Source organism: Aplidium turbinatum, chromosome 1, assembly GCF_918807975.1.
Source record: "Aplidium turbinatum chromosome 1, kaAplTurb1.1, whole genome shotgun sequence".
Classification (NCBI taxonomy): domain Eukaryota; kingdom Metazoa; phylum Chordata; class Ascidiacea; order Aplousobranchia; family Polyclinidae; genus Aplidium; species Aplidium turbinatum.
Window position 1 is genome coordinate 30,723,146 of NC_137472.1, and position 15,632 is coordinate 30,738,777.

The window sequence follows — 15,632 nt, forward strand, 5'->3', positions numbered from 1 at the left end:
TGGCCCATGTCTCGTTAATCCTAACTGTTTCACAGCGTGAAGGGCATTGGCTGTATGTAAAATAATGTAAAAAAAAATTAATCACAACATTACAATGCACGTTATTCATTACTCTACCAAAAAATAATGTGTAAACTAACACTACAAATTACACTCATAAGTGACCTTAACATTTCAACGTATATGAGCAGTTCCAAAATTCACATAGTTTTAATTTTCGGATATGCTCAGCGTGAATACTTTTACAAAGTGAATCCCAAATTTTGAAACCGTGCCAAAATAACAGAGATATCAATCCTAAAGCATAAGAATAATCGACAGCCCCCCCCCCCCCAAACTGAGCAAGACTCCAGGAGCCCAACCTTCTAAGGGTTAAAAGTCATGTCGACTTATTCTTGATGCCCCCCTTATCGAAAATTATTCTTTGTAGTACCGCTTTGAAGGTGGATTACGACTATGAACAAAAGAATAAATTTTGAACTTCAATTTGTATCGAAAATACATGACGTAATGTCTTCCAACCTTATCACATTTTTTTCATTACGTAATATTCACCACCACCAACCACTTTTGACGATCGAATTTGTTAATTTATTATTCGGTAAAATGTTTAGATGATGTCACGTCATTACGCCGATTTGAGATATAATTTCATTCATGACGTCGTATGGATGAAAAACTTTTACAAGTTTTATACTCTGCTGAGATTAAAGAAGAAACATAAATGATAAATATTGGAGAAATTGAGTCTCCTTTACAACTTAAGAATCGAACAACTCAAAACTGCTAAAACAAAACGTTTTGTTTAAGTGAAAGAATCACTTCAAGCAACCAATGCCAAAATGCGAGCGGAAGAAGTCATGGGAGTGTGATAGGCATCAAAAATTTAACAGGTTGTTATTTTTCTACATCAATGTGACGTTAGTTAAAACTTTAAAAAGTCTATATCTTTGCTTCTGTAGAAAATCTTTTTATCTACTGTACAATTTAGTCATCAAGGTTTTCCATGCTTTTTTTAAAGAGAGAGCTTTTACCCCTCCCTCCCCCTCCCTTGCAACTTGAGTTGACTTACTTGAGGTTGAGATCTAAATATTAAAACATAATATTAATATGTTTTAATAAAAAAAAAAAATTAAAAAGATGATGCCCAAAACATTGGGGGGGCAGCTGCCCCGCCTGCCCCGCCTGCCCCCCCCCCTGCCGGCGCCACTGTAGCAGAGGAGCTCCTTGACAAGGAAACTGAACGCAAGTTACAAAGCATACCTCTGTCTGATACCACTGTAAGCAGAAGGGGATTTCATATGGCTGAAGATTTGTTGGAACAACTTTTATATAAAATCAAAAATGTTCCATGTTATGGGCTGCAACTGGATGAATCAACTGATATTGGGAGTAGAGCATAACTGCTTGTGTATATAAGAATTCCTGATATTGATTCATACAGCATTGTTGACGAATATTTGTGTTGCCTAGACTTGGATGTGAGCACAACTGCTGAACAAGTATTTAGTAAGCTCAACGAATTCTTGAAAGAAAAAAAAATACCATGGGAAAAGTGTTGTTCTCTAACTACAGACGGGGCAGCTGTGATGACTGGACGCTTTTCAAGAGTTGGTGTTCGTGTCAAGGCAGTTGCTACTAACTGTGTATTAAAACATTGTATTATTCATCGTGAAGCTCTGGCTGTAAAACCGCTTAGTTCTGACAAGCAGAGAAAAATGGAACTAGAAATGGTTTTGGATATAATTGTGAAAACAGTGAATTACATAAAATGTGGTGGTAAAGGCAAATCTGCAAGAGTTTTTCAAAAAGTATGTGAAGAAATGGAGTCAGATAATATCACTCTTTTGCTGCATACAGAGGTGCGTTGGCTATCTCGTGGCAAAGTTTTGGCTCGGGTGTTCAAATTAAGACAGGAAATATCAGTTTTTCTTGCTGAAAGAAATCATGAATATGCTACCAATTTTCTTGATCATGAATGGGTTTGCAAACTGGCATATCTGGCTTCAATATTCGATATGTTGTCCACACTCAACACTAGCCTTCAAAGGAAAAGATCAGATATATTTTCCCAAGTTGGCCAAATTGATGGCTTTAAAAGAAAAATTGACTGCTGGGCCAATGAAGTTTCAAAAAATGATTATTCTCCTTTTCGGTTTTTGAATGAATTTCTAAGTGAGGACTCCGAAGTTGAAGATACAGCTGAAATAAAGGAATTAGTGTTGGAGCATTTGAAGCTATTGAGGAAAAATTTCAACCGCTACTTTCCTGAAGAAGAATCTGAGATTTTCCGTTTGCAAAACTGGGTGGTTAATCCTTTCGTTTTCCCTTGCCAACAACATGAAGAACTCCTGGATATCTGCAATGATATTCATTTGGAGGAAATCTTTGAAAAAAAACGGAAAGGAATATTTTTGGATTTTTCTGTAAAAAGAAGGGACAAAAATTTCAAAGGAAGCATTGAAACTATTGTGTCAATTTCCAAATACCTATTTGTGTGAAACAGCATTTTCTGCTTTAACAACAATTAAGAACAAAAACAGAAGTTGCTTGAAGGGTGTCGATACGTCTATGAGAATTGCATTAAGCAACGTTGAACCACGATTTAAGAAGATTATAAAAGATAAGCAACAACAACAGAGTCCTTAAGTGTCTGACTTTATAAATTTTGTAATAACTGTCTATGTTTTGAAATGTCTAATTATTTTTTGAAGTGTAACAATGTAATAACGAAATATTTAATTTTCTGACCAAGCAATTCGTAATTTGTAAATTTTTTTTAGTGGGGTTCCGTGACAAACGCGAAAGTACATGAGGGGTTCCGTGTTGACAAAAAGGTTGAAGAGCACTGTCGTAGTATCATTGTTCACAGTGGCGTAGCCAAAGGGGGGGGTGTTACAACCCTCCCTTTGGCACGCGTGTGACGTCACGATATTGAGAATGATGCTTTCAGTCTCTATGTCTCTAAAACAAAGTTTGCCTAATTTTAAGTGAAACTGCATTAAAAGAGCGAGTTTTGCCAATACCAAACATTCAAACATCTCAGCCAGGAATTAGCAACAAGAAAACATAGAGACTTAGCTTTATTACCCAAAAAAATGTCGAAGAAAACATGATCTTATTCTTTTGCTATGCCACCGGACAGCACCATTTTACAGGAATATTTTATACCCATATTTTTGTTGAAAATGCTCTCAGAATGCACCAAATTCAACGTAATTTTTCAAAAATTTTTGGGGGAGGCCCCCCAAACCCCCGCCGCTGGGTGTCGCCTATGGCGAACACGCCGTCGGGCTTCGCCCGCCGGCCAACAAACCCCCCCAAATTCCTGGCTACGCCACTGATTGTTCATATCTGTTTTATCTTTTTCTTTCTTTTTAATTCATTTTCAAGTTTTCTGGGCCCCCCCCACGGGGGCGCCGGAACGATTTTTGACTGGGGGGGGGGGGGCAAAATTACAAAAAAAGGGCACTTTTGTTTACTAAAAGGCCAATTTTTTTTCAAGTTTTAAGATAAGATATAGCGATAATGCTAATCTATCAGCTCACTATGTAGGCTATTGAGTAATGATAGCCTACAAGTGTCCAGTATACAAAGAAGGGCATCATGCTATGTTATAATGATGTAACCTACTGTTAAGCCTTAAAGCAGCCTGCGACCATGGCCGCTAAGTAGTGCTTGAATGACCGCCGGTGCTACCTCCTCAATCGGCCAAGTTTGGCCGCCGGTCTCTTCTAGCCAATTATTTAATTTCGCAATAGAATGATCGTGGGTTAACTGTCAAAAATATGTTGTATCAAAGAGTGACTCAAAATTAGGTCAGCGCGTCATAATCGCCACTGTTGCATTGTGCGGAAATATTTGTTATTGATGGAATATATCCATCTACGATCGCCAGCGCTGTAAGTCTTGTTTGTAATTCCCGACGTTTATTTTAACAAAGTCTTAATCCGAAATGCTAATTTACATCGGCTGGCAATATTGTCGTTTTTATGTCGATTCGATGTTGTCGGACATTGAATCGTTGTTAAAAAGGAGAATTAGGATAGTTGACATCCGAGGGGAAAAATTTTTTGATCATAAGTTATTTTGCAAAAATTATGCTTCTTTTAGTTATGTCCTTCACATCATTGAAATACTTATTTTATTACCTTGTCGTCACCGTCAACACATGTCGGACGTTGTTTTTCGTTGCTAAAAAGAATTCTAGGGCAGTGGCGAACTTCTTTAAAATCAGCCACATTGGAGACACTCGTGCGAGTGGCGTTAGATAGTCCCGCAGTACTGGATTACAATCCCGATAAAGCAGTTACTGCGTGGTGCAACGATTCTATTGTAGGACGTCGCCCAGGCCTAGACTTCAACAACGCTAAGTGATCATTTTAGCATTGTTGCAAGTTTAATTTTATTTACTTGTGCTATCGTTATTTTTATTTTGTATTTTGGCCTCCAAGCACGCAGATTTGGCCGCCGAGAAGGAGCTCCCGGTAGGCCACGATGGCTGCCGAAAAAAAAACTAGTTTTAAGGCCTGTACTGTGTTGCAGTTGCAAAATTTTGTGCCGTAGGCTAAATATTATTTTAAGGCAAAAATAAAAGATTATAAATAGGTTAAAAGCGAATAGCAGAAATTGTTATACAATAGAATTCGCCTATAGTGACACCTGAAGGGACCGCGGAAAAAGTGTCACCATAACCGAAGTGTCACTATAGCCGAATTCTACTCAACTGTTGCGTATGCAAACGGGACTTTGCAACAGGTGTCACTATAGGCGAAGTGTCACTATAGCTAAAGTCACTATAGGCGAATTCTACTGTATTGCAAAATGTGCAGTAGCTTACATGACTTTAAAAGGGCACCATTGCCCCCCCTGCCCCTCCATCTGCAGAAAAATTGAGGGCAGGGGCCCCCCTGGCCCCCTGGCCCCCCGCTTCCGGCGCCCCTGCCCCCCCCCAAAAAAAAACTCCTACATCCGCGCCCGCCTACGCTCTCAGTACTGTGCTGAAAACAATGCAAAAGCTCATTTTTATAAATGCTTACCCGCTTTAAAAAACATTGTATTTCGCTCTTACTAGGCTATGTCGTTTTACGCATCCCAGTTGTGGAACAAGTTTAGATCTTCCAGTATAAACGATTAGGCTACGGTACCTGATGCTTAGCCTACAACGATTCTTTCAGAATATTGCACAATTTGCCTCGTTATGTCAGTGCCCGTGAATATCAAGTGATGAATAATTTAACAACGTTTGATGCTTTATTGAAAGATATGTTTTTGTTTAACAACCGTTGCATTCACTTCTCAAATCGCTTAATATCAGACCTGATGTCATCTGATTGTTTTTATTGTCCTGAATAGGCTACCTAGCCTACTTTGAATTCTTCCAACGCTCGTTGTATGTAAGTTTGTAACAGTAGATATTTGGTGAGCTCTTAAAGACTTAAACTGACGACATCCAAAGTGGCTCTCTGTGACCATTGTGCATTTGCAGTTTGTGTATTAGCCTATTTCATTGTTTTGTTTTGGGTATGGACAGCTTTGTCTGATGCAAATAAATAGTAATAAGGATTTCCCACTCACAGTCTAACAATTACCATCGGATTTTGTGGTCGAGCAAATTGTAGCCATATGCCTAGGCTATATGGCTACAATTTGCTGTATGCATGCAGTATGCAGCACAAATGCAGCACAAATGTATGCAGCACAAATGCAATATTTTGTATTTGCAGTAATAATTTAGCCTACTGCGAGGCTAAGGCTACCTGTTCAAAATATATTTTCCCCAGGTTTGGCACATGCAAAGAAAAGGCGCGTTTAAAATTAACAGTTGCTCGATTTGTTTGTTGTGGAAATACAGCAATCTGTTGACGGTTGGTGGCAGAGTGAAGTACAAAGATGATATTCTCTTGTTAAGTCACCACAAGTTTTTAGGCTATAAATAGAAACACCCTTTCTTCCAAGTAAATTTGACATTTAGAGATGACGCAGTCTTGTTGCTTGTTGCAAGGGATTTTGTGGCTGCAACATTGTCTGAGCATTGTCGTAGACAAGTTTTCTTTAATCGTCGGTCGCTCTTTTAACAGGCACATGCTGAAGATGACATTGTTTCTAAATTAAAAACTAATTTCTTGGTCATATCAAGGGCCGTTGAAAGAATAATTCGGGCCCGGTGCCAATGAAAGGCTTGGGCTCATCAAACAAACATTTCCAAAGAAAGCAATAGGACTGCAGAGAATGCAGGGTGTTTTCTCGGCCTCCCTGGAAACATTCCGAGCCCTCGAAATGATTCTGGTTCTTGGTGCAAGAGTAACATATGACTCTTCTTATAGCGACTTGGAATATCTAACTGAACGTATCAGTTACCAGGCTACCCGGTGTGGAATGGGAGCTTTGTAGGCTATGACAACAAAATAATATAGCCTAGCCCGGGTATGAGCAAACTTATTCAATATAAGAGTCACTTGTCAAAATTGCAAATGGCCTACCCGCGAGCCCCAAAATGTGAAAGGTCAGTAAAATTGTTCAAGAATGCTTTACGCAAAACAACTTGACAGAAATCAAACACAACAAACGCAATATTAGTTTTTTGTTTAATTTGCAAACCTCTGAAAAATGTGGACGATGTGTTGTTATAACTGAAGGCTACGAATTAATTTTCCGACGTTTTTATTTGTTAGCATTGCACGATGCTCTGATTTGAAAAACTTTGTTTGAGCTGTAAAAGATTGAGCTAAAAATTCCATAAAAGTTTTCGAATTTGCAGCATGATTGATACAGTACGATATTTAAAAATTGGGTGTACAATATTTGTGTATTAGCCTACAATGATTCTCAAACTGTAGCCCTCCTCATTTGGAGTTTCAAAAGACATCACATAGCCTAAAGGTTCGGCTTCCTAACTAAAAAAAAGCATATAAGTGAGTTATAAGGCTGTGTATGTTCTACTAAACTCTTTTGAGACAGCAGATTGTTGATCAATGTTTACCCCAACTTAGAAATGCAAACGTTAGTCAGCAGTCTATCACCACTCACAGTTTTGCAATGACTGTGATTATAACGAAATATTAACGACAAATGAACAAAGGGAGTAGCCTAGTTGTTTCTAAAGGTTTCAAAAATTCTATTAATTTTCGATAAAAAGTTTAGAAAAACATATTTACCGTATACTAGAATCTAGATTACTGATTTTTGATCCTGTGTGCTAATGGCAACATATAGCCTACCTCATAACATAACCTCATCAATGCTATTAATCGTCATAAGTGCGTCACGAGTTCAGCATATTCCTCTAAGTGTGCCGCTTCGAAACTTATGAAACATTTTATTTCCATTGAGAGACGCGATGTACCAAACATTCAGATAACAATGTTTTAGAAGTCCTCGACCGCTTCAAAGGCGCAAAAAGGGGTCCGTTAGGAGGACAGAAAGGTCCTCCTAACGAACTAACAGAACCACTGGACTAGTGTAAACCCACATAAGGCTTAATTTTTTTTTCACCACAAAGTAGCCTACACCAAATAAGCCAAGAAATCACAAAAACTTAAAAAGTGGAATGGTAAACGTCATATCTTTGATTTGCAAGACGAGCAGAGTTAAAATGAACTCTATTACTGCTTTTTTCCCTCTATGGCTTTCCGTTTCTCACAACTAGGCTAAGACATGTCGAGCGGAAAAGCGTTATAAATTGCATGAAGCAAGAAAATGGCGCTTGTTGCGCGAAGTTTAAACAGCAAGCATCGGGTATGGCAGAGTCAGAGATTTAAAAAAACGTTTTAAGAGAATAATTAGCTAGAAAAATCGTTACGTAGACAGTTTAGATTCTTTAATCTTAAATATTTACAGAACTACAAGATATTTCAGAATTTAAGACTAGTGGAGCATGCAAACATAAAGACACTGATTGAGCTTTTGTTTGAAGTATGAGGGAATTATTTCACTTTACAACTGACACAAGAGAAAAATGTTGAAAACACAAAAATGTGGATCATATTGTGTATAAATCAAATTTTGCTTAGTTTGCTTGTAAAACACCATGACTATATAGGAATACAAAGGAAAATACAGACAATTTTTATTTTAAATTTTGTTATGTCATCAGTCGTAGACCAACGTTCGTTTGGATTGTTAGAAGAATTCGTTTGAGCAAGCTTTATGTCAAAATACAGTCAAAACCTTGTAAGAAAAAATAACTTATTTCAAGGTCTTTTCTCATACATGTTATTATAAACATTGCAAATTTTTTGAAAGTAGATTAATCTTTTTATTTCGTAATTTTGACGTCAAAAATATGAAAGTAAACATGGGAATTTGTAAATGATCCCAGACGTCACTTGCATCGACAGAGCTAAGCTGGAATTTTAAAAAAAAGTTTGAATTCTCGTGGAGCTTGCAGTTCCTGTACCTCATTGTTTGTTTGTTTACCTTATTGGTCTTTATTTGTACCTTAGCATGAGCCGGTTTTCAAGTCATATTGTACTTCATTCTTTGTTTAACAGAATTGTAGTTGCTAACTTGGAATCCTACCGGATCCAGGGGGAACTTGGTTATGTTTCCCTTCAAATTTGAAAAAAAAGCATGTGCACAGGTTCACAAATTTTGGACGTAACTTCAGGCTGCACGAAAACGCGACTTCGCCATTTTGGGAAAAATCACAAAATCTTGCAGTTAAAAGTAAACCTGGCTGCAAAGAAAAGTCGAAGCCGTGTTTTTCATATAACAAACAAAACTAGTCGACTGATCAGTGGTGGATCCAAGGGCGGGGTATTGCTCCCCATAAAACACAGAAAAGTAACTTTATTCACGGTATATTGCAAGGACGGATAAATTTAGACCTACACATCATTATGTTTTGTTAAAATTGTTCCCCTAAGGCTACTTGCTGGATCCGACCCTGTGACTCATTAAACGTCATGTTGGTGGCGTCTTGTTGTAATCGCTAAAGTAGTGCCCGTTTTGGTGATTTGCGCTTCCGATATTTGAGTTCAAAAGATTGAATTATACAAGGTATAGGCACCAGATTAATAACTTTTTCTCCTATAAAGCAATTAACGAAAAACTTATTTATATTGAACATGCAAAATGTTTTATAATCCTGCTTCAATAAGTTTAACCTTTTTTATTTGGTTTATAAACAAGAAAAGGATCACATCATATAAGAATCCGTGAGTCATTCTTTTATGCAAATTAATTAAGAGTTTTAGAAGGTGTAATAAAATATCGCAAAAATTTTGGTAAAGTTGGTGTCTTCTTTTGCTATCATGTGGATGTAAAAATTCATGGAATCTTGTAAATCGAAAAGCATTTAGAAAGATGGTCGGAAAATGTTCTGAGGACTAGCAGCACCTTGCCAATTAGCCTACATAAAAAGTCAACAACAGAAGACAGTGACGCAGCGTGGCCATTTTTATGTGTTCACTTTTTCAATAAACTTTAAACATATGGTCTACTTGTTTAAAAATAAACATTGCAGCTGACTTGTTTAACCGCACCCAGAGCTTTTTTAAATACAAGCAGAGCAACGTTTGCTGAAAAAAGTGAACACCAAAAAAAGTAATTATGCTCGCTACTGAGCAAAGGTGTTAAGACATAAAGAGTTAAACCCCAAATTTAAAATATTGCAAAACTTTGAGTGAATACCTCGATTCAATAGTTGGTCTTTTATTTTGTTGTTTGTAACCTCAAGTTCCATCCATAATCTAGTTTTATAACACTTAAAAATAGTTTCTATGTCACAAGTCACAATCACATACTTGCTGAGGTCGGTAGGTCACACCTTTTGCTTCTTTTTGTTCAATTTTGAGAAGTGTCAATCATTTTTATTGTTCATCTTTTCTCAGGAGATTGTATTGGCTTATAGCATTTTTTTAAGTTTTCTATTGTGTTCTAGTTTGCCATCGACTTTCCTTTTCATTTTTTTTTTTTTTTTATTTACCTTACCACTGTCTTGCAGTCTACATTTTGTCAACAAGCACACATGAGCAAATAGAAATGGTCGAATTGGAGTAAAAGGTTAAATCAGTCTTCCATCAGCATTCATCAGCTAGTTTGATCTGAAATTTCTTTAGGCCTAATGCTTAAAAGCCTTCTTTGAATTTATTAATTGAACTATGAGTTTCACACTTGGCAGGGTGTAGGTGTTGGCTTCAGATCCAATTTGATTTTTGGCACTGTGCTACAAATTAAAATCGAAATGTGTTAAAACATGATCGGGCCCCGATTGAAAATCACTACTGTAGGCCATTAATTTTTTTTCACCCTTTTTAGGTTTGCCTATTGTTCTTAAAATTTTGCATGTGTTTAAATGCACTTGGATAAAAGAAGAGGTGGGCAGTAGCGCGCTACTTTTGTAGCGCCGCTACTTCATTAGTAGCGGTAGCAGTAGCACCGTAACATTTTTGTTGGACTAGCAACTGCGGTAGCGGCGCTTCTTTAATTTAAATGTTGCGGAGAGGAGCTACATATCTTTTAGCCGCACTCCCGCTAACCGCTAATTTCCAATTTAAAGTGAAAAAAATGACTTGTTATTGGACATTTTTTTTATGAAAGCAATGCGTGAAAAAAATAAAGCAGAAATTATTGGACTATTGCGGGAAATATCAAGCCACGTTGATACCGACAAGAGTGACACGAAGACCAGTCACGACTCCGAGGACGATTTTTTGATGTGTTGGTGGCATCGCATGAAATGACAGTATGAAAAAACTCAATTATGAAGAATTTTTTTCAAGCAAAAGTATTCTAGTGCTAATTTATAACGTCTCTTTATTAATTACAACACCCCCATTCCTTCCAGTGCTGCAGTGGTGAGATTCTTCTCCATTGGAAAAGCTGTAGGCTACTGAAGCCAAAGCGGGCAAGACGCAGCGACTCGCATTTTGAAATGCTCTTGTTTATGAAAGATGCATAACAATAAATTTCACCAAGAACGTGTTTTCTATAATGACGTTGAAATGGCAATATAAACGAATAACTTAATATCATTCGTTTTGAAGGTCATTTCGACGGGACAAAGTTCTTCCTGTGTCAGTTTAAGACAAACGTAGCGGGAAAAGTAGCGGCAGCGCGCGCTACTTTAGCCTGAGTACCGGGGTAACGGGTAGCGACGTAGCGTGCTACTTTTGAAGTAGCAGATGCCCACCTTTGAACAAAAATAAAAAGATGAGAAATACGAATGCAACATGATAGCTTTGTATGAACCAAACTTTGTTCAACAAACTTTATTTTCTCATACAAAAATATACATTTCTCCTTCAAACGAAAGAACTTGTTAAACAAACTGTTCTTTGAAGTGGTTGAGACGAGAAGGCTTTTCTTTTCAACTCGACCTTCTTTGGCAAATTTCTTTTTCATTAAAAAAAAAAGCTTGCATAGATGGTAAAAAAAAGTACACAATTAGGACAGTTCACCTGGCCTTTACTTTTCTGTGAACTAGTAAGCCTACATCATTATTTCATTGAAGTACAGTATTATTACTTTGATGAAACAACCCATGATTGAAAATGGCTTGCTACCCTAACAGGAAACGCCCACATTGCTCAAATAATACAAAGGTTCACGCAAGGATCGTCACGACAAAACTATTTGTATTGTCTGTTTTAAGCCAAGGCACGAGAACTTAAACTCCTTGACGTGGTAGAAATCACAAGCACAAACTTGTCATGTGTGATTTACAGTAGGGCTTGTAAGTAAAACTAAATTAGTTTAAAACTTTGTGAAAAAACTTTGAAGGATAAAGGTGAATTTATTGACTCCATTGGGGAGACAACCGAAACTTGCAACTTTGTAGCCTACCAGAACTCTTGGTTCCATCCAAAGTTGTTACAAATGCTACAATTTATATAGATAGTCAGACAGCTTGACATGCTTCAACTCAGCAATTACATCTCACCCACAATGCCAAGTCAGCAAATGAGATTTACGTGCTCTCGTCGGACGTGCTTGGCCATCGCTTGTCAAACTCATTTTGCTGACTTGTGACATTCCAAGTTATGGTTTACTCAGTTGTTACTTGCTCAATTTCGTCATTTACCAATTTTAGCCACTTGCTGATATGTTGCTAGCTCAGTTGTCACTTGCTCACAATGATCGGTTGTCGTTTTCTCAGTTCACAACTGCTGGCTTGTAGGAGACTCATAAAATTACAAGTAAATGCTACTTCGTATTATTCAACATTTAAAAATTTTAGGTGAAGCATTCGGGAGAATTGAATTGTTAAATCAAAACTAAAACAAATATTAAAAAATTGTTTGCAAAAGTCAGGTTTTAGCAGATAATTTCTGAAACATTTGGGAAGTCTGATAAGCTTGTCTTCCTTTTATTCTAAAATAATTGTCCATTACATTAAACAACATTGGATTACCTCTTTAATCCTTGTTTTAATAAATAGTGAAAACAGGAGAAACAACGCCTTCTTTTGCCATGAAGGTATACCACAGTATAACTTTAATTTGTGTCTTCTCGTTTTATGTAGCAAACATATTTTGAGGATTTCTGAGCTGTTACCAGTCAACAATAGCCATTACTCTGCGCAGTTTTTTCGACGTAGGCCGATTTTCAGCTAAAATCTGCTGTTTGAATAACCACAATTTACATTACAGATGAGTTTAAGGCACAGTTTCTTTGGAGGATGAATATCGTGATCATATAAAAGTGGTATATCTACTTCTCGGTAGCTCCTGTAGAGTAACTTAATAGTTTCGCCCATCAGTAGTTATAAACATTAAAACAATATTCATTGTGAAACGCACATTATATGCTATACTACTAAGCAAAGGTCCATAATAATAGCCCACACCCCACTTGGTTAGAGTGAAGTTGATGCCCAAGATATTTTATCTGATTGAAAAGCATAGCCTATAATTCGTCTTTTGAAATAACAAAAAGGTAAATTCACTCTCTTTACTGATTGTGATTTGGACGGTTCCCAACTGATCATGTGATCAGTGGTGTAGCTAGGGGGGGGGGGGCACTTTCAGATTACGATTTTTGATTTTGATTATAATCTGATAAAAAAACGCATTTCATTTTCACATGCTTTTTCTTGAAGGGGCGGCAAAATCTGAATCCGCCCCGGACGGCACATTCCCTAGCTACGCCACTGCATGTGATATACCTGAAATCATGCTTCATTACCCAAGTAACGCGTAACTTGCAGTAATTTCACGTAGCATTTTAGCACAAGTAGGCTATAGCATGTTCGAAAGTCGCACACCAGCCCCAGGAGCTATCCTCCTGACAACATAAATGTACAGCATGGCTCCATTTTTGCTAATATGGTGCATCATAAACACGACATTGTCAGTGGATAGATAGACGTGTTAGAGTGCCCCTTGCAAAACCTTTACTTTAGTCAAATTACTGATGGTAGCTGAAATAGAAGCGTAAAAGCGGCAAAATAAATTTGTTAAGCTCAAACTCAAAGAAAAAAAATTGTCTAGTTGGTTACGTTTCCCTTTCAACTTTGCTTGTTTTTATGTGTTGGTTATCTTGCGTACGGTATTTACTTTACAGTTTTGCATGCTCTGTGGAAATAGCAAAGTTGTTTTGTTACTACATAGACAGGGCAAGAAATTTAAGCTAAGGAGAAGATTTTGTGGAAATTACGTCATTTTAGCCTTACGCTGGGTGCAAAACTCGTGTCCTTTTGGTTTGGTCAGTCATGATAATGTATCACAATTAAGATCAACTATTTCAGCGGTTTCATGAAAAAAACTTCCGATCTTGGTGGGTTCTAAAGAAAACGTTTGTTTGTTTTCATATCAAATAACAAAATCTGGTTAAAGTTTGAGTGTGCTTCTGCAACGCTAAAGATCTAAAGCTGATGCAAGTTTACTTCATCATTTAAAAATATAGTTTTTTCACGAAACTATGTCCGTTTGCTTGGTTGCTTTTTTCAGGTAGCAAATCAAATTTACCGACATTGATTCAACGTTTGAAGACGTTCGCTGTGAAAAAAAGCCACTTTTGATAATTCGGTCTGGTCCTGTGATTTTTGCAACATTACATCAAAAACGAAAGTTTGTTTTCATCTAAACCGCTATTTTATGAGTCACCATGACGTCAATAAGCCAATTTGTAGTTCAGACTGACATCACAACCGACTCGATCGGTAACAATAGCCAACTGCTGATATAATCGAATGACTTTTGCATTAACACTCGCTGAAGCAACGAAAATTGTGATCTTTCGACGCTTTGTGAAAAACACAAAGGAATTTCTCATACATTTTCACTTTCCCTTCAACTAGCTTACGTTTGAACTTTGAGCACACCGATATCTGTGTAATTTTATCTCTGCATGTGAAAAACCCTAACACTTAAGTCAATTAAGAACACATCAAAGGCTACAAAGACGTGTTTAATTTGAAGCAATATAAAACGACTAAACGTGAATCAATATTTTCAAAAAAAAGTTTTCCGTTTATTTGACTAATATACTTACTGTCTTCAAGCCTTTTTGCTTCACCAATTGTTTAGTTTGTGTTCATTTTTTAGCAATATCATGCAACCAGGCGCGGATTTATGAGGGGGGCCCAGGGGGCCCGGGCCCCCCCCCCCGAAATTTTGTGAAAAATTGTATGTTTCCGCATCAAATGGTTTGATATGCTTCTAAACAGCTGATATTAGTCCCTCGGCATCACAATTGATGAAAATGGTTGTTTTAATGTCTATTTTATAGCATATCGTATATGTCGTAGTATCATTGTTCATATCTGTTTAGCTTTTTCTTTCTTTTTAATTGATTTTCAAATTTTCTGGCCCCCCCCGAAAAAAACTCTTAGATTCGCGCCTGCATGCAACACAAAGTGCTTTTGTCTCCAACGTAACTTTTGCAGTTTTTCAAAAGCATTTGGAAGTTTTCGATTATAAAACTTGTGCGAGCCCAAGGTAAAAAAGTTTCTGTCGACATTGCCAGGGTGGAGTTATTTCGGGAAAAATCTCATGGAAAGTTTCATTTTGTTAAAAATTGTTCGGATAAAAAAAAATGTTAATTCAAACAAAGAGTTTATTATAAATAATTCTACAGTGTTTGAACATTGATCTGAAATATACTGTATGCTAATTTACGGCTAAATTGATTAACATTTATAAAACTAAACTACAAATACTCAAAACGTTCTAAATTGGCGGCTACATAGCCGACTTTTGAATATCTCAACTTAATCTAAATCTTCAACCACCAAGCGCAAGCCTGGATGATTGGGTGTGACAAAACGACTCTGCTTTAAACTAAAGGTTTGTTTTTTTTTCAGTACAAAACTACGTCAGGCTTTAACAAGATTGCAAGATGCGGCACGTAACCAAATTGACTTGATTAAAAGAATGCATCTCTTTAATATGTTCACAACATACAGCTTTACTTCAAAATTGTTTAGCTCAACACCAATATTTTACATTCTAAGATTAGTAGTTTTTAACGTGAATGAACGCGAAACATGACGCTTTTTCAAACGAAAAAGACATTTTTGAAAAACTTCAGCAGTTTGTTGATAAATAAACAACCAATCGTTTACAACGAAGGATGCTTGTTACCCTTAACCCAAGTGACAGTTGCGTCATTACGATTTTATCGCGGAGTTTAAAAGACTATTACCTTTTCACCAAGTACTATTTGACGTAAATCCTACTCGAAACAGG